At 39.8% G+C, this 19,990-nt stretch overlaps 1 long non-coding RNA gene across 1 annotated transcript; it reads right to left on the bottom strand.

The window, feature by feature from the left end:
* Positions 1 to 12,644: 12,644 nt before the first annotated feature.
* LOC115189459 (uncharacterized) lies at positions 12,645 to 13,530 on the bottom strand. Its single transcript, XR_003876919.1, has 2 exons — positions 13,327 to 13,530; positions 12,645 to 12,954 (listed from the first exon to the last, which is right to left on the bottom strand). It is a non-coding gene; the product is annotated as an uncharacterized LOC115189459 (long non-coding RNA).
* Positions 13,531 to 19,990: the final 6,460 nt, after the last annotated feature.

The raw sequence follows: 19,990 nt of genomic DNA, 5'->3' as shown, positions 1-19,990 counted from the left end.
TGGCACTGCCCATGCTTTCACAGAGGCTATAATGGCTACATGGTCTCACCAGATCTCGCCTCCTCCCGCCTGCCTTCCCTCTTTGAGGACATGCATTTCCATTGTTAGAGCGGTCACTTGAGTATCTTCTCAATATAATAGACAGTCTTTGCTTGCATGCAGGAACATTGGTACATTGTGGGAGGCAACCTGTCTGTCTAGGGAGACTAGTGATGAACAAGTTAGGCCTATTTGAAACATCATCATTTCCTGGCAGCATTTACCAGACAATGTATAGAAGGGAGAAAAAAAAACATAACATAATTTATGATGGTTTTTATTTTATTTTTGGAATCAATGATTATAGTTTTATTTTTTCAAACGAGTTTCTTAATTATTTTAGCTTTAGATTTGGTAACATAATTACGAGTTTTAATCATTTAATAATTCATAAGTAAAAATGTATATTAGTAACCCCACAACCTTACACCTCGCCGAGCAAAACATATTTAGTGGCTCCCCTCTTAACAGCGAATATAACACATTTAATGTTCATTTCCTGCAATTCTGCACATTTTGCAATGGAGTTTTAATCACTTAATAAATCAGTAAAAACTAAATTGGTACTTCGGTGAACTTTCATGATCCTCCCTCCTAATGAGGAGAGAAATTACAAATATCTTAAAGATACTGTGTATGTGTTGTTTGGTAACAGAATTACAAGGCAATGTTTTTTAAACTAACAGAAGGCAATAATTTATCCAAAACTAAATATAAGTGTTGATATTAGTTGTCAGGGGTCTTAACTTCAACATTATTGTGTTTGGATGTATTTTTAAAACCTTTTTAGACTGTTTCTGGTAGATGTTTTCTAAGACCCCTTTTCCATCTGTTTGACCAGAAATCAAAACCATTATTTATGCATCATTTTTAAGATTGAAAATGGTTGCCTTCTGAGTTCTCCAAAACATAAACTCTTAGCTTTCATTTGATACCCAATTTGATATTTTGGGAGATTTACCTAATTTACCATCTAAAAACATGTAGCTAACATGGGCTAATAGACTGACTGCTGATACAGAACCACATTTACACACTGCACCATGTGTTTTCTATTATTCTAACGGTCAACAGTAAGTTGAGACCCAGACTGAGTTCCAAAACAATGTTTTATTACTGGTCCCGGGCCGCCAGTTGTCCATCCCTGGTTTAGTGAATAGACGCATGCTGCAGTGCAGTGCTTGAGTTCACTTGAGGTGCGATCAGTTTATCTCGCCCGGCGCACCGGGGTTTACATTCTGAGAAAAGGAGTGCTGATGATTCAACCCGGGGTTCACAATGCGCATAGATGAGCCGGTGACGTTATATCGAGCGCACCTGCAGTCGCCAAACGGACCACCGCCTTCCTGATCTGTCACCAGAAAGCTTTAAACTTAACATGTGATTTAGCCCTACATTTAAATAGTTTATATGCACATTGTTGAACATCACATTTACTTGACGAGACAGACTATTTTATTTAATGACAGCTATACATAATTCTGATGCACGTCTTCTTTCAGGAAGTGAAAGTGAGCCAGTTTCCACAATATTTCATGCAGATAATAATCACCTTAATGTGCTGTCAGTCACCTATAACAATAATACCATACCTCATAGCCCTGTAGCCTATATCAAATCACATCTTATTGATTAGGCTGATCACTATGAATCAACAACAATGTAAATAAGCCTAAAATAATAATTCTTGAAAGTTTAAATCAATATTGTATTAACTTGGCGGATGTCTTACCCCCTAAATCATCTCTCTCTCGATTTCTACATTAAATTGTGAAAGAACGCTACTCACATATGAAACATCTTTATTCCCCGACAACGTCCCTTCTTCTTCTTCTTCTTCTTCTGCTTCTTCTTCTGTGGTTTTATGGCGGACGATACACAAAAAATATGTATTGCTGCCACCAACTGGACGGTTTGAAACCCAAAAATAAAAAACAAATTAAAATAAATCCATGCGTAATAGTGAAACTAACTTAATCCACACTAATAAAAATAGTACATAGCCAAAACAAACAAAACTCCAACTTCTTCCTTCTGTAGTTCTCCATATCTCCCTTCTAAGGCTCTAGGACCTGAGAGGGTAGTACGGCTCTATGGAGTCTCTCCCTACTCCAGTGCAGTTGCTGTGGGAACCATGATTCCACGTCTTCCTAATGCCCCACAAGTGGGAAAGAGAACGAGGTGGCCAAAGTCAGGGTTGTACAGAGCATTTCATATGCAGCAGCTGTGAAAAGGGTTGAGGGTTTGAATGGTGCATCAGAAGAGTCCATGGTGGTGGATAGGCCTTCACTGCAGGATGCAGGGGTTTCCTTTCACCAACAGGATCCTGACATTTTAAAGGTTAAGATGGTGGACTTTGTGGCCTTTATAGCTGTGGTAATTAATGGCACTGCTGAGGTGGAGAGAAGGTGAACTTTGTGGCCTTTATAGCTGTGGTAATTAATGGCACTGCCAAGGTGGAGAGAAGGTGGACTTTGTGGCCTTTACAGCTGTGGTAAATGATGGCACTGCCAAGGTGGAGAGAAGGTGGACTTTGTGGCCTTTATAGCTGTGGTAATTAATGGCACTGCCAAGGTGGAGAGAAGGTGGACTTTGTGGCCTTTATTGCTGTGGTAAATAATGGCACTGCCAAGGTGGAGAGAAGGTGGACTTTGTGGCCTTTATAGCTGTGGTAATTAAGGGAACTGCCAAGGTGGAGAGAAGGTCCAGGAAGATAGAAATCATAGTGATTTCGGCGGAGCGGTTCCTGGTCCTGGTTCCCGGGGCTGAAAGTTTTCACAGCATAAGAGTTACATGGAATATTGGCACAAGCCGTACCACAATCTCAGATCCTAGAGCCGCACCACAATCTCAGGTCCTAGAGCCACACCACAATCTCAGATCCTAGAGCCGAACCACCCTCTCAGGTACTAGAGCCGTACCACCCTCTCAGGTCCTAGAGCCATACCACCCTCTCAGGTCCCAGAGCCGTACCACCCTCTCAGGTCCTAGAGCCGGACCACCCTCTCAGATCCTGTTGTGGAAAATTGTCTTAAGAATAACACTCTTACAAGAACTTGTAAATTCAATATAGACTTTAATACAGAGTAGTAAAGCTGAGCCGGTCCGCGGAACAACTGACTTCCTCAGGCCCCGGCTCTGCTTTTATGCACATATAATACATAGGTCCATCCTTTATGTAAATGAAGTAAAGCCCCCTATGCTTTCTGCCACCATTATCTTTCAACCCTATGGATAACACCCATATCTGAGGATAACGCTCATATCTGCTCTTATTTCTAACATAATGGTGGCCAAAATCTCCTCATGTGGATAAGAAAATAATGCATGCAATGCATGCTTACGCTTGGTTGTGTTCCTGTTATCCTCTCGTGTGTTTCTCTCTAAGTGTATCCGGGCCTTGTTTACTTAACTTAGGTTCATCCATCTGGCCATATATTTAGTCATGGCCATACATTAGCTTGCCTGGCCGTTGTGTGGTCCCTACTTAGGTTCATCCATCTGGCCATATATCCCTGTTATCTCCACTTAGTGCCAGATGCCAGTCTCCTCTTCCCCTCGCTAATGTATCTAGGTTTTTTCCTTCCTTCAGCACGTCTACCTTTCTCCCACATAAATCCCTCCTCTGGGACTAATTAGTCCCACACAAAACATGGTTAAACTAGAGAAAATAGGGATGGAAGCAAAACGATAATAATCATAGAATAGTAAGTTTGTTGAACGAAATGTGAAAAGATAAAGCATAATTATATACTGGACAAAACATCTCCATTTCAATAACATATATATATAGGAGTAAAAGATCCAGTCAAACTTAGAATAGAAATGATAACAAATCGGTATACTATGAGGAAGCATGAGCATGTAATACATAGCCTTGCCTGAGGTTATCTCAGTTATTTAAAACATAAAGAAAATAAGAAAACCCTTCTATAGTCATTCTAAATACGACACTTAAACAAGATCCTTCCTTGCAGACACCTCTGTAACAACAGTGAAATCCCAAATGAAAACACTTGCTAAAGGACTGTCGTGTCTTTGGGTACCATTAAACTGAAGATAGGTTTATCAATTAACTCCCTGTAATTATTATCACGCGATTAAACTGATTAATCGTTTAATTGTAATTAACTAGGAGATCGGGGCACCAAGAAAAATATTCAGATTACAAAGTTATAATTTTCCTAATATAACTTTCCTATATTATAATATAGGCCGATTATCTTCTGGTTTGAATGGTGTATTTTACCTCGCGTCAAGTCTCATTCCCAAACGTCGTAAATTGTTGTATCTGCACGAACCCAGTCTTTACTAAAATCATCGATACATCAATTGTCTTAAAATAATTTCTTTACTACACTAAGTAATTAACAGAAAACATACAAACAGTAATTATCATCACAAAGGATTGGTATAGTAATGTGCCCTAATGGCTAACAAGCATGGCTGGTCTGTTAGACAATGGGTCATAAACGGTAAGCTGAGAAGTTACACAGAGTTCATTAATATTCACAATTGACAATTGAAGGCTCACTCATTCGGGAACAATTGCAATCAATATATATTTACGCTCATGTGTCGTCGGGATCCCTTTGGAAGAGTTATGTTCTGATGGAGAGTTTGTCCGCGTTTTCTCTCTCTCTCTCTCTCGGTTAGAATGGATCTTTCAGAGCGACATTCATTAATGTCGTCATAGAATGGATGTGGTTGGTCTTCGCGTTCGATGATATAATTTACTTAGCTGCAGACTAATAATTAATATCAAAGACTTGTTCTCATTCTGTCGGTCTCGATAGTAAAAGTTAACCACGTGGTATAGTTCACTTTCAGTAGAGTACTTGGATGGTCGAACCTATGAGCCAACTCGCAATGGAGTGTAGGCCTGGTCTGTAGAAATGTAAATCAGGGGGTGTTTTATAGTGCCCATAGAACAGGCTTGTCAAATGACGCCTGGTCCTGTATGTGTCCCTGGGGGCGTGCCTATGACTGAGTTAGACTTGGTTACAGAAATACAATTCTATCACATTAACATCAGTACATAGCATCTCAATGTATTACAAATAGCTTTATCCTTATTAATAAATTTTATACAACCATTATGATGCCAGTCTCATCGCTGAGGCTATTATATAAACAGTTTTATGGTAATATGGCTATATTGTCTCTTCTGAGTATCACAAAATTGTACCAAGCGGATCAGTTCGTAGCTGGAGTCTTCATCAATCTTCCATATCTTCTCCAGAACACACATGTCGCTCGGTTCTCCAATTCTATGAGTTGGAAGAATTTCCTTTGTCTCTCTATGAAACATGTTGTAGTAGATTCTCCTCTTGGAATTTTTACAACCCTGGGTTGGGGGGAAGGTAGATTGGGTGATGGTACAAAGGGGAGGGGATCAACTGTCCTTCCTGTACCCAAAGAGGCCAACGTCATGACAAGACTAAGGACATGATCCATGGACACTTGTAACCGGAATTTCCACATTTTACCCACAAGTTTAAGTATACAAAATTCAGAAGTTCTAAATTAATTTATCCCTTGTCAAAGGTAGAAAGGAAAATAGACAATACACTCCATAGTAAATGATTACCAGGTTATTTTTTTTATTTTTTTATTTTTTTTATTTAACCTTTATTTAACCAGGAAAGGCTCATTGAGATTTAAAATCTCTTTTTCAAGAGCGTCCTGGCCAAGATAGGCAGCGCCAAGTCATTACAAAAATTAGACAAACAACATGAAAAACTACAAGTAATCTAGTAAGAACCATAGAATTAACAAAGAATATAACAAAATCAGAAACAGCAAATTAAAAACATTGACATGTCAAGGAATCAGTCTCAAGATCATTCATCAGTGATTTAAAAATACCAATCGGGACAAGTTCTTCCAGTTTAAAAGTATTTTGTAAGGCATTCCAAGACGATGGCACAGAGTACATAAAAGCCCTTTTACCAAATTCAGTTCGGACATTTGGAACAGTTAGCAAGATAAAGTCCCGCGAACGAAGAGAGTACCCACCACATTTCTGAACAATAAAAATGCCCAAATAAAAAGGTAGTAAACCCAAAATGGCTTTGTAAATAAAAGTAAACCAGTGACTGAGCCTACGAGTGACTAGAGAAGGCCAGCCAACCCTGGTATACAAAGTGCAGTGGTGCGTAAGGGTTTTGCAATTTAAAATAAATCTCAAAGTGCCATGGTAAAGGGTGTCAATTGATCTCAAACACTGAGCGGAAGCATTCATATATAAAATATCCTCATAGTCTAGTAAAGGCATAAATGTAGCTGATACTAGCCTCCTTCTGGCTTCAAAAGAAAAACAAGCCTTATTCCTAAAATAAAATCCTAATTTCAGCTTCAATTTTTTTGTAAGTTGTTGAATATGCATTTTAAAAGAGAGGCCATCATCAATCAAAATTCCAAGATATTTATATGAGGTTACAACCTCAATCTCCTTGCCCTGACAGGTAGTAATAGGTGAAAGGTTCAGAGGTCTATTTCTTGCTTTAGAAAACACCAGTAGTTTAGTTTTGTCAGTATTGAGGATAAGCTTCAATTGAGACAAGGTATGTTGAACAGTATTAAAAGCAGATTACCAGGTTATACATATTGCATCAGTCCAGTTTTCAATCAAGCACATAATAATCAGGAGCTTTACTAAAACAGGAAACTCTTGAACACCATAATCATTGCAATCATGTCCTGATTCTTTAATATTGCAAGAGATAGTGTTACTTGAGTTATATTACCACATGTACCTTTGTGATCCATAATCATTCTTTTATCATCAAATTTACTAACTCCTGCAGTTTCTAACACCCAAATAGTTTAACAATTAACTGTAGTGTTTCTCACATCTATCCCATTATCTCCATAGCTGTAGAAACATTCATATCTACTTTTTACCATAGTAAACCTATCATTATGAGGACCATTTAATTCAGTTCTTAAGTCATATGTTGCACATTCATGTTCTCCCAACATATTTTTGTTTATTTCACTTCTACCTTTAGTGCTACCTAATGCCAAGCTGCATTCTATGTTACACAAAGGTATGCAGTATTTTCTCTGAATACATTGAACATTTTCCATCTAACACATTCTTCAAAAGATGCAAGTTCAGGTACTATTAAAAGATCAGACAAAAGTGATTTGCTACACAAATTGCAATTGTCCATCCTACGTTTAGCTGTTGTGTACTAATCTCTAGTGGGAGGTGATTTTACAATTTCTTCTAGGTTTGTCGCTGTTGCTGTCAAGGCCATTCTACCGTTCTTCATCTGTCCTGGTTCACTGTTTGTTAGGAAGACCATGTGAGGACAGAAAGTCTCCTTTCCATTCTCCTGTCGTTGTTTCTACGTCCCCTTGGACAGCACCTCTGTCAAGGGTATCTGCCAGCGTAGGTATGTCATCAGGAGCAACAGGCATGTCACTCCTCCCCATCCCTGGACTCTCTGTATATTCAGGAGAGAGTGTCTGTTTGCTGTTGGAAGTTGCTCCTCGATCCACCTCCTCTTCGGCTCCTGCCTGGCTCCTGCCTGGCTCCTGCCTGGCTCCTGCCTGGCTCCTGCCTGGCTCCTGCCTGGCTCCTGCCTGTCTCCTGCCTGTCTCCTGCCTGTCTCCTGCCTGTCTCCTGCCTGTCTCCTCCTTTCCGACGGGACTTTGGTTCAGTGGTTTAGATGGTACCAGGTGTTGCTTCCTTTCACCTGGACAGCAGTTCACGTTGTTCAAGCCACCTTGTAGGGACCCTCCCTCCTTGGCTCATTCCTTTCACCTGGACAGCAGTTAACGTTGTTCAAGCCACCTTGTAGGGACCCTCCCTCCTTGGCTCATTCCTTTCTTCTGGAACACTCGGACCTGGTCACCTTGGATCACCAGACGTGGAACCTCTGGTCCTGGCTCAGGTTTCTGCCTTCTTTCTGTGAGGCATTCAAATCAAATCAAATTTATTTATATAGCCCTTCTTAGAGACTTATGGCCTCTGTTTTATGATTACACCATACATCCACTTATTTCCATCACTCATCATACACCAACTAACATTCCAGCTGAAGCTGGCGACCCCTCTCCTTCTGGTTCCTAAGCACCTGGAAAGTGTAAAACAAAAACACAACAGTATTGACAATGTGATATGTCATGCATAAATATATTCATGAAAACCGAAATCTGAGACCATGACAATTCCCACTCTCTCTTCACCTGACTCTATGCCTCCAGGATACTTTTCTGCTGGAATCCACAAAAATAAAAGCACTAAAAAGCTTCCTCATGCTTCCACCCAGTCTTCCCCTTTCGGCCCCAGGTTCTGAGAGGTGTTCCCAAGTCATGTCATTTTCACTTTGTTTCCCATCTGCTCCATTTCACCCGATAGGCATATCCCTAATCAACATTATATCTTATCTTCTCAATTCAACACTGTATATGCTTTCACATTATTGCCTTCAACATGTTGTTTAGAGCACAATTACCCTAACATCTGTCCTTTTTCATATGATGCATTAACCAATAAAATAAGTAGCTCCCAAACCCAACAACTGTATGTCTACAGTGGAATCTAGTCTCTCTTGCTCTCTCCACGTCCTCTGTCATGGTGTTTTCAAGCTCACCCATTATTCAGCTGGACCTGACTTCTTGTGAGAATTATGCGCCCACCGAAGAGAGACATGATGATCTTTACCACTGCAGGTGCTGTAAGAAGTATACCCCCAGCCTGGTGTATCTTGATGTACACTCAATCTCCAGAATTCAGCCCGTGCCCTTGGTTATTTCTGGCTTCTTGTGTGCTGCTTTTTCTCCTGAGGACATACACACTAACACATGGGTTATTTCCTGACAACAGACTTTCCTCTTATGTCAAGATCACTACTTTGTAATATTTAAATAACAGCCCTATGTAAACATTCTGTCTCAAATACCTGGCCTCCTGCCACAGATATACTTATACATAATGATAGCCAAATTATGGTCCCTACAGCAACTGCTGTTAGAATAACATGTAATGAGTCAAGTGTCTTCTAGTTGGAAGAATATCCAACCTTTTAAAACTCCAAGTCATAACTCTCTTAAACTTTTACCATAGTGTTCAAAAATTTCACCACTATCACTTTTACTCTTACCATAATCTAGGTATGTGTAATGTTCAATTTACTTAGAATTGTCCTTATGTTGTGCATCCCTATATTTTAGACAGCCAGCTGTCCTTTCTCTTCTGTGAGTTATCTTCCTCTAATAATATACATAGTCTCTAGAAATAACACCCCTCTACTATCACAACCTTCATTTATGAGCCCCCTCAGATCCCCAATGTAGTCACAGTTTTTCTAACTTCTAACCCATATCACAATTTCCTACTTCTAATTTCCTTCCACCGTTTGATGCATACCAAAACATTCTCAAATCAATTTTAGTCAATTTATATCATTCCCTCCTCAGGAACAATAAACACACTTATGTTCCTTAAAACAAAAAATAAATTGATCAGACAAGAAAATGAAATCACAATAACTGCATATTTGTAATAAGTGACCACTACTCATAATGTAACTGAACCTGGGGAAAACGTCCATCCGTTACGTTCTATGACCACTACTCATAATGTAACTAAACCACTACTCATAATGTAACTAAACCACTACTCATAATGTAACTAACCACTACTCATAATGTAACTAAACCACTACTCATAATGTAACTAAACCTGAAGAAAACGTCCATCCGTTACGTTCTATGACCACTACTCATAATGTAACTAAACCACTACTCATAATGTAACTAAACCACTACTCATAATGTAACTAAACCACTACTCATAATGTAACTAAACCATTACTCATAATGTAACTAAACCACTACTCATAATGTAACTGAACCTGGGGAAAACGTTCATCCGTTACGTTCTATGCCCATGTTATGTTGGTCTCCTCCTTCATCCTTGTGTGTTATCGCAAAACAGACTATAAACCTTTTATGCAATTAATTATATCAATACAATTTAACATTACATTTCTAATGACATAATAAAACAAAATAAACAAAAACCTTTAATCTAATCTTCTGTAAATTCTGTCAACCTCCCTGTCTCAGGATTTAGTTTCCAGAGCTTCCCTAGGCCTAGTAAATTTAAACAGTTCTATGTCCAAATCATAACTACAACGTTTTATAAATTGTCCAACCCAAATCAGAATTCAGTCCTTAGTGCCTCATCCCCTTAAAAATGTACATTTATACTAAACTTGTAGTACCAGTACTATCTATTCATATTACAGCCCCCTTTTTCCTCTGTTTTTTTCTGTCACGAGAGGCCTGGTAATGAAAGGTCAGTAACCTATTCCCCTTTAGTCTTCCTTCACATATCATTCCAGCATGTCTATTTCAGATACAGTTCACAGGTCATCAGACGCAGTTGTCCCTCACTCTTTAGCCTGTTAGGGAGGTTTTGAGCTTCACACACACTTGTTGTGGTAAAAATATCTCTCCCATGTATTAAAGCATTCTGACATCACCTTCCATTATAACTCTCTTATTCTACTGGTGATCTCTGACGAGTTACAGATAATTTAACAACATAACCCCTCGCAAACTTCAATATCCCAATGTAGCAAATTTTGTATTGAAATAAAAACACAAAATGAAATCATCTTTGCTTATATCATAATCCATTTGGAGTAACTGTCATCCCTTGTTAACAGATATTCCCTTCTATATGCAGACTGAACAAAGCACCTTTGTATATTTACCCAAAAACCATAACCCCATGGAACTGATAATTTTCCCTATGAACACATGATTCAACAACAATATGTTAAATCAAAAATACAATTATTTGAGTAACTAGTCAATTTAAGATTACAACTCTTCATCATTTTCATATGGAAATAATAGAATTTCAAAGTAATTGTACACTCTGCATAGAGACTGGTGTTTCTTAGTCATTTTATATTTAAATCCCACCTGTTCCAATAATTTCTAGTGAAGTTGATCAGTCTTCACGGGAAATTCTTAGGATTCAGGGCATTTGACACCATTAAATTGTTCCTCTCCCTTCTCTGTCCCTGTCCTTCAGAAACCATTTGGACACATTTCAAAACATTTCCATCTTCCTGTATACCCAGTTTAAAACTGAATTGAAAAAGGTCCATCCAAATTAAATCCCAGAGGCCTTTCCAGTAATCTTATCATTTTAACCTGTGTCATTAGTTTAGTATATAATACAAAACTATTGGTTAACCACTGTAGAACCTTCAAAAAGTTGATGCTGTTTTATCATCTTGTTAGTCAGGACGTAATTCAAACAGATTACAATGTCCAGAATACATAACTTTCCTGCTCAAATTTACTAGTGTTATCTAACTATAAAACCAAACAATAGTAATGTTTATTCATACCTTGATTTCAAACATCGCACTAGTTGCTTGTTTGCTTCCAACCGCAAATTATTTTTTTATTTTTTTATTTTTACAATCTCAAGGCAGCCGACTATCACTAACTGCTTTCCCCAGTATCGCAGTCTCCAAGGACATTTCCGACAAGAGAAAATGAAAACCCCTTCTGGAAAAGAAAGTGTACATTTCGTTAGTATTCACAATGTTACCTTTTAGTCAGCAAGCCAATAGTATTACTTTTACACTGAATATTATAATTATAATTCCACTATCCTTACTCCAATCATTAAATGTTTGTTTCAATCCATCACCATGTTCATAACTTTTAAAATGTTTTAGTTAGTTTTTAATTTAAATTTGGCAATCCCAATGCTGGCGTTTAACCCAATTACCTCTTTAAACCGACAAACATTTCCTCACGCTCTTGATTCCATTCTACAAGTGTTTTAGCAGTTTCAGAGAATGACGGTATACAATGTCTAACAATATTGAAAACCCCTTACGTTTTCCTGAGCATGCGCGGAGAGTTTAGCCATGCCACAGAATGCAGTTTCTACCCGATCCCGGGTTAAGTCTTGCCTTCAGAAATTGAAAACCTCAAATATGTTACACTTTGCTTTGCCTGTTCCTCCAATTAATTTACTAAGGTGGTGATCTCTCATATAAGTTTATTTTCCGTCGTTCGACGCCAATAACAAATCATCCTCGTATTTTATCGATTGTTTCAATGCAAAATGATACCAAGTGGAACCATTTGTAAATCCCATCGGTGCTCTAATAACAGTTAGGTAAAACGTGATCTAATACGTCTTCCGTCACATAGAAACTGTAATCTCTACGAACCCCTCATTGATCGAACAGAGATCATACACCGCTATGTGAAAGTTCCATTCTTACTAACCTCAAAACGATTAGTTGTTGCTCTATTGAAAAGGATGCAAACTCTCGTAAGCTGCATTTCCTGCCACTGCACCAGGCTCCAGTGTTTCCCTACACACATATCTAATAGTCCCATATCTAAAACAGGGAGCTATCTTCTTACGTTTTGATATTGTATGGCTTTTATGGCTCTACTCACCCCTCGCACGTCTGCGAGGCGAGCAGAGTCATATCTGGCCCCCATCTCCAGTGTCTTTTCTGATGATAGAATGCTGATTTCAAAACACTGGTAAATTGAGCTTCTTATTCTGGTTTTATTTGATTCTATTTATCCAGTTTACCGGGTATTCACTTATGATATTCTATCCTATTGTTACTTATATTCCTAATTTATCCTACCTATTCTCTATACTTGTAGAGTCTCTCCAGACCCACTCTCTCTCCTAGATGCTGTAACTTCCTAAGAGTCCTGCAGCTACAGTGTTACCCACTGTTTTCCTCCTTGGTCCTTCTTCTTTATGTATTTGTTGTTACTATTTATTCTAATTAGCCTGAGTTTATTGTAACCTTATAGTATATATTTTGCTTATCTGTATGTTCTATCTCCTCACTTCACACACCGTATATACTATGTGTCTTGTTTAATACTTTTTACCTATCACAGAATATGTCGTGCTCCTCGGCGAATATGTCGTATGGGAGAGAGAAGGACCAAGGCGCAGCGGGATTGTGGATACTCATTTTCTTTTAATGGTAAAAGGCAAAGCATCCACCGGAAAACAAAACAATAAATGATACTCACAACATGGACAGTCTCACAGGCTATGCAAACGCAGTGCAAGAACAATTCCCCACAACCCCAAAGACAAACACACACACCTATATAGGACTTCCAATCAAAGGCAACTATACACACCTGCCTTCAATTGGAAGTCCCAATCACCAACATTAAACAAGCACAAACCACCTGCCACATCCTGACCTAGACTAAGCAATATGCCCTCTGCTGGTCAGGACGTGACATTACCACAAGTTCTATGCATTCCAGAATAGTTATTTAACACTTTTATTATGTTAACGTGTTATCTTTACATGGTTCCTTTTGTCTAATATCTATTGATTTATTATTTCTTCTTCCTAGTACACTCTAGACACGCCCTTCTCAAATTACACTCAATCAACTGTCACAGAGAGGTTTGCGCATTCCTTCCCCTTGACTAGTTGGCACACACACACACCTATTCTATATTTAACTGCAGTTTTTAGCTTCTCTGATTCACTTCCTCAACACAGAGAAGCTTCCACTCATTCAGTTTTTTATGGTATGACGGAAGTCCTGCCTAATCGGGTCAGTTTCCCTTCCTCTCCCATTTACGTTCATACACTCTTTATTCACATTCGTTTATTCACACCTCGCCTTACCTAAAGCGACCTATAAACCTCAGTCTATTCCTGATACACTTCCTCAACACAGGATAACTTTGCATTTATAGGATTTTTTCAGTTCGCCCACCCGTACTATCCTCTGTCCCTCAGAGCAGCTACGCGGTGCGCCCTACTGATCTTCCGACCCCGTTAGCAAGGCGGAGCGTTATTATCCATAGGATTAGTTTTTGCAGTTACCATTCGCCTATCTAGGTCGAATCTCTCCTGCGCCCTGACTCATTTTTGCAGTTACCATTCGCCTATCCTAGGTCGAATCTCTCCTGCGCCCTGCCTATTCACTTCATACAGACCCTCGTTTCTCGAGCGGTTTTGTGAACAACCCACCCAATCAAGCCTTCTAATTTTCTCCCAGGCGCGATCGTATAGGATTTCTATCTATTTATTTATGTAGCTCTTCAAACCTAGCAGATCCACATAGCAAAATAGCCTGTCCAAGCAGTCCTTTGTTAAATATTGTTCGAAGCGGTATCACAGGATTTTCTATCTATTCATTAATTTGTTCTGACCACACGCATGCAGTAGCAGTAGCCCCACACCAGGTCAGGCAGTGAGCAGTGAGCAGGCGCACACACCTCCCGGGCCACACAAGGTCCCCAGATGAGCGGTCTCGCAAGAGGAGCAGCCCGAATCACACACCCAACACGAACCGCCTGATCAGGTTGATTGGGCTGTGTTAACGCACATCCCAAAACAGGTCCTGAAACAGTCGGACTCGGCCAAGTAGAATCAGACGGGACAACCCCACCCAACCAGACCACGCATGTGGGTCCGTTAGAACGGTCCAATCAGTGCAAGCGCAAGTCCTCCCCGCTAAACTCCCAACCCCGGCAGGTCCACAACTCACTATGCATGTAGTCCTCACAAAATGTACATATATTACATATAGCAATCCCCCAATTCATGCATGCAGTTCATTGAATTTAAAAAGCTCTCCTTGTATTACTGGGTTTTTAGGAGTTCTTTAGATAGAGAGACCTACGTGGCGTCTCCTTCGTTGAGACTGGATCTCTGAAGCAATCTACACAAACATTTCAACTATTGTAAGAACAAGCTTACCTTATTATAGTTGGGCGGCCACCCGTTTGCGAGACTGTCCAGGGAAACCGTCACCAACCAAAAACGCTGTTATCTGAGGACTCTTCAGACTCCTGGCATGCTCGCCAAAATATGTCGTGGAAAATTGTCTTACGAATAATACTTCTTACAAGAACTTTGTAAATTCAATATAGACTTTAATACAGAGTAGTAAAGCCGAGCCGGTCCGCGGAACAACTCCCTTTCTCAGGCCCCGGCTCTGCTTTTATGCACTTACAATACATAGGTCCATCCTTTATGTAAATGATGTAAAGCCCCCTATGCTTTCTGCCACCATTGTCTTTCAACCTAATGGATAACGCCCATATCTGAGGATAACGCCCGTGTTTGCTCTTATTTCTAACATAATGGTGGCCAAAATCTCCTCATGTAGATAAGAAAATAATGCATGCATTGCATGCTTACGTTTGGTTGTGTTCCTGTTATCCTCTCTCGGGTGTTTCTCTCTAAGTGTATCTGGGCCTCGTTTACTTATCTTAGGTTCATCCCTCTGGCCATATACACACTTAGCCTGTCTGGCCATTGTGTGATCCCTACTTAAAGTTCATCCATCTAGTCATATATCTGGTCATATGTCTCTGTTCTCTCCACTTAGGGCCACTTAGGGCCAGGTGCCAGTCTCCTCTTTTCTTTGCTAATGTGTCTATGTCTTTCCTTCTTTCGGTACGTCTACCTTTCTCCCACAGGGGCAGGGTAAGAGTCTGTTGGGTGGTGGGAACAGGGTAAGAGTCTGTTGGGTGGTGGGTGCAGGGTAAGAGTCTGTTGGGTGGTGGGGGCAGGGGGCAGGGTAAGAGTCTGTTGGGTGGTGGGGGCAGGGTAAGAGTCTGTTGGGTGGTGGGGGCAGGGTAAGAGTCTGTTGGGTGGTGGGGGCAGGGGGCAGGGTAAGAGTCTGTTGGGTGGTGGGGGCAGGGTAAGAGTCTGTTGGGTGGTGGGGACAGGGTAAGAGTCTGTTGGGTGGTGGGGACAGGGTAACAGTCTGTTGGGTGGTGGGGACAGGGTAAGAGTCTGTTGGGTGGTGGGGGCAGGGTAAGAGTCTGTTGGGTGGTGGGGACAGGGTAAGAGTATGTTGGGTGGTGGGGGGCAGGGTAAGAGTCTGTTGGGTGGTGGGGGCAGGGTAAGAGTCTGTTTGGGTAATGGGTAAATGAGGAAGTGATCCATGGGGGGTGTGGTAGGGTAAATTGTGTGGTAGGGTAAATGAGGAAGTGATCCATGGTGGTCATCAGTAACAACAAACCAGCTATGGTTTTATTGAGTTTGAATGTTTCTCCCGTCTTATCATGGTTTTGTTGCTGTCCTGTTGTCTAAAATACAATTCTGGTTCAAACGCCCCAAACATACTAATGTGTTTGTTCAACTTTATTTTCTAGTTTATTTTATGCACTTTGAGATTATTCTTCTAATCAAAATAATGATTATTATTACTGTTATTATTATAATTATTCATAACCAGGGGCCTCATTTATTAATCATACATAGGCACTAATCTGTGTGTAAACCATGCAAGGGATCATTACCACGCAAAGTGTGAGATTTATCAATATAAATGTTATCTTGACAGTGTTCAGCCCCATTACCATGCATACGAACAGAACAGTGCCAAGTGGTGGAATAAGGGAACTGCTTGTCAGGTGTAGAATGGGGAAAATATACTGAATGTTGAAAATGTGTGAAATTGTGAGTAATAATGACATTATTTTTAAATTGAATTGTATTTACATTGTGAATTCATGCAACACGACTTGACAGGCTATATATCATTTGACCACATCAGTGCATTTGATATAATAATAACCAATATAAAGTACAGAAATGTATTAAATTAGAGGTACGTGTGAAAGGTAAACTATTGTGTAAATACTATAACAGACTGAGATAATGGAAATCCAATGAGATGTCTGATCTGCTCTGTTGGAAGATTTGTCACCTCTGTAATGGAAATCCAAAGTTTCCATCCTTGGGTTTTTGGCAACAGGACCTTTTCAGCCAGAGGCATCTCACATGCGCAACAGGTTAAGAGGGGTTTCTTTGCCATCAAAGGGTTCCCAAATACGAATGGAGAAATAGACGGCACCCACATCACCATGAAATCACCATCCCAAAACGAGTTCAACTAGGCTTCTACTCTTAATGTGAAGGTGATAGACTATGTGAACAGAGAAGACTTCTACTCTTAATGTGAATGTGATGATAGGTAATGTTATTTGTAAAAGACGCTACTGAATGTGGTGGCCAGGTAGAAAGCACGACTTGTTCTTTCTGAAGATCAGCTGTCTGTTCACCTGTTACATTCTGCTGTATGTTATAAACCAGATCAGCTGTCTGTTCACCTGTTACATTCTGCTGTATGTTATAAACCAGATCAGCTGTCTGTTCACCTGTTACATTCTGCTGTATGTTATAAACCAGATCAGCTGTCTGTTCACCTGTTACATTCTGCTGTATGTTATAAACCAGATCAGCTGTCTGTTCACCTGTTACATTCTGCTGTATTTTATAAACCAGATCAGCTGTCTGTTCACCTGTTACATTCTGCAGTATGTTATAAACCGCGCACAATGTCATCTGCATAAACTTTAAATAATAGCCTATCTAATAGGCCCAATTAAATGAGAAATGCGCATGGTAATTAGTTGTATGACTACATCAGGAATATGACCTCATCATGGCCACAAAAGGTGAGGAATTTATTACGCAATGATTATGATAAAGTTTTATGTTTATAAATTAAATTGTCTACGCAAGAAATGTCACATTACAATATTCAGACGTAGACTACAAACGGCAATGGAAAAGGTGAGTCGTCTGTTGTAACGTTAAAATGCGCTTCGGATCGGATCGCACAGAGCAGTGGTCACCAACCTTTTCTGAGTCAAGATCACTTTCTGAGTCTAAATGTAAGCAGAGATCTACCGCTCTGATATTTTATTACCATGACTTAATAAATGTAAGCCTATGCAACATTAACCAATTAAAAACTGTTCTGTAGCAATGAGGTTAGTGCAGTAAACTACAGGCCCAATACATTATCACCGCATACTGGCTTTGCTTGAATTTACCTGCCAATGCATTGTTGTTCGGGACATTTAAAAATATATATATTTGAGGTAGGCTGTATGATCACACCGGTAATAGATCCATTGTGTATTACTTGTGAGGCACAGCTGAGTGGAAATAGGAACAACGCGCATTTTATGGCTTATAGAAGTGTTGAATACAAAGTGTTGACTGTGCTGAGTAAGAACTTAATATGAACTCACTCATAAACAGCATCTCTTTGCTGCATTCGTTGACAGTCTCTTTCTAGTCATGGTTTTAAACGTTTTGAAATCTCACAGTATCAGTTTTGCCGTAGCTTTCTTTTATGCCTGCTACGTTACTGCAGGCTCGGTCATCTGAGCAATCTGATTGGCCAGCGGTAACATGGTGCACTTGATTTCCTCCCCAGGCCCACCGGGAGGCAGAGTTTGTAATTTCAGACACATGAAATGGAAACAGTTTGTACCTTCAGACACATGAAATGGAAACAGATTGTACATTCAGACACATGAAATATAATACTATAACAGACTGAGATAATGGAAATCCAATGAGAGATGTCTGATCTGCTCTGTTGGAAGATTTGGCACCGCTGCATTTCATAGAGAGCACGTTTTTACAGACAGGTGGGACTTTTTAGCAGAAAGTACAGATTGGCTTATCAGATATCCCTTGGCAAAACCAATCTCATAGCATCTTTGCGAGGATTTAAGACCTACCATAGAAAGGCAAAAGCCATGTCATTCGGGTGCACGTCAAAGTGCTATCCACCCTCGGGTTTTTGGTAACGGGCACTTTTCAGAGGAAGCTTTCTGATCTGCCAGCGGCATCACACATCACTCGATGAGACAATGTTTTGGATATAATCATCAGTTAACGTGTAACATACAATTTATACCATCACACAACTGGATGAAGGGTTTCTTTGCCATCAATGGGTTCCCAAATACGAACAGAGCAACAGACGGCACCCACATCACCATGAAATCACCACCCCAAAACGAGTTCAACTAGGCTTCTACTCTTAATGTGAAGGTGATAGACTACGTGAACAGAGAAGACTTCTACTCTTACTGTGAAGGTGATAGACTATGTGAACAGAGAAGACTTCTACTCTTAATGTGAAGGTGGTAGGTTATGTTATGTTCAAAAGACGCTACTAATAGGCCCAATTAAATGAGAAATGCGCATGGTAATTTGTTGTATGACTACATCAGGAATATGACCTCATCATGGCCACAAAAGGTGAAGAATTTATTACTCAATGATTATGACAATGTTTTATGTTTATAAATGAAATATTGTCTACGCAAGAAATGTCACATTACAATATTCAGACATAGCCTACAAACGTCAAGAGAAAAGGTGAATAGTCTGTTCTAACGTTAAACTCCGCTTCGGATCGGATAGCATAGAGCAAAATAGTCTGCTTGAAATACCGCAGTTTATCTATTTACTACTGTGAAGTGGATCCAATTAAATGAGAGATGGGACGAATAGTAGCCAATCCTAACTTGTTATAGGCCTATAGGATATTTGGCGAGTATAGGATTTATTCTGCAATGATCATGGAAATGAAATAAATAACAGGAAATGTATGCCTACTTCTAATTATTATAGAATGTAAAGATACATCGATTTTCGCTCTTCTCACTAACAGCTAATGATTGCATCTTGTTATTATATTTAGCCAGGTCTACCTGTTCTTTAGTTCTGAATAAGAGTCTCGTCATATATTCCCCATCTGCACCAGGCTACTACTAGTCTACTTTAGCCTTCTTGCAATGCAAGACTTCAACCACTAGAAACTGTAAGGACGCCTGGTCTAAAGTTAGCGGGAGGATTAGCACATTCTCATGTCAAGTTCACTTTTTATAAATGACAACATTTCCGTGAAAACTGGCGCATGGATGTTTTGTGGCATATTTTGTGTGTAGACAACGTTTACAAATGATGCCCCTGGTATTTTACATAGATCAAAATACTTGAAATAGCTTATCTATTTACTGCTGTGAAGTGGGTCCAATTAAACGAGAGATGGGAGGAATGGTAACCTCGTTGTAGGCCTATATGCTACCTCGTGAGTATGAAACCATCACAGAAAAGGTGAGGAA

The sequence above is a fragment of the Salmo trutta genome, unplaced genomic scaffold, assembly GCF_901001165.1.
Source record: "Salmo trutta unplaced genomic scaffold, fSalTru1.1, whole genome shotgun sequence".
Taxonomy (NCBI): domain Eukaryota; kingdom Metazoa; phylum Chordata; class Actinopteri; order Salmoniformes; family Salmonidae; genus Salmo; species Salmo trutta.
The sequence above is the reverse complement of the archived record's forward strand: the minus strand, read 5'-3'. Positions and strand labels throughout refer to the sequence as shown.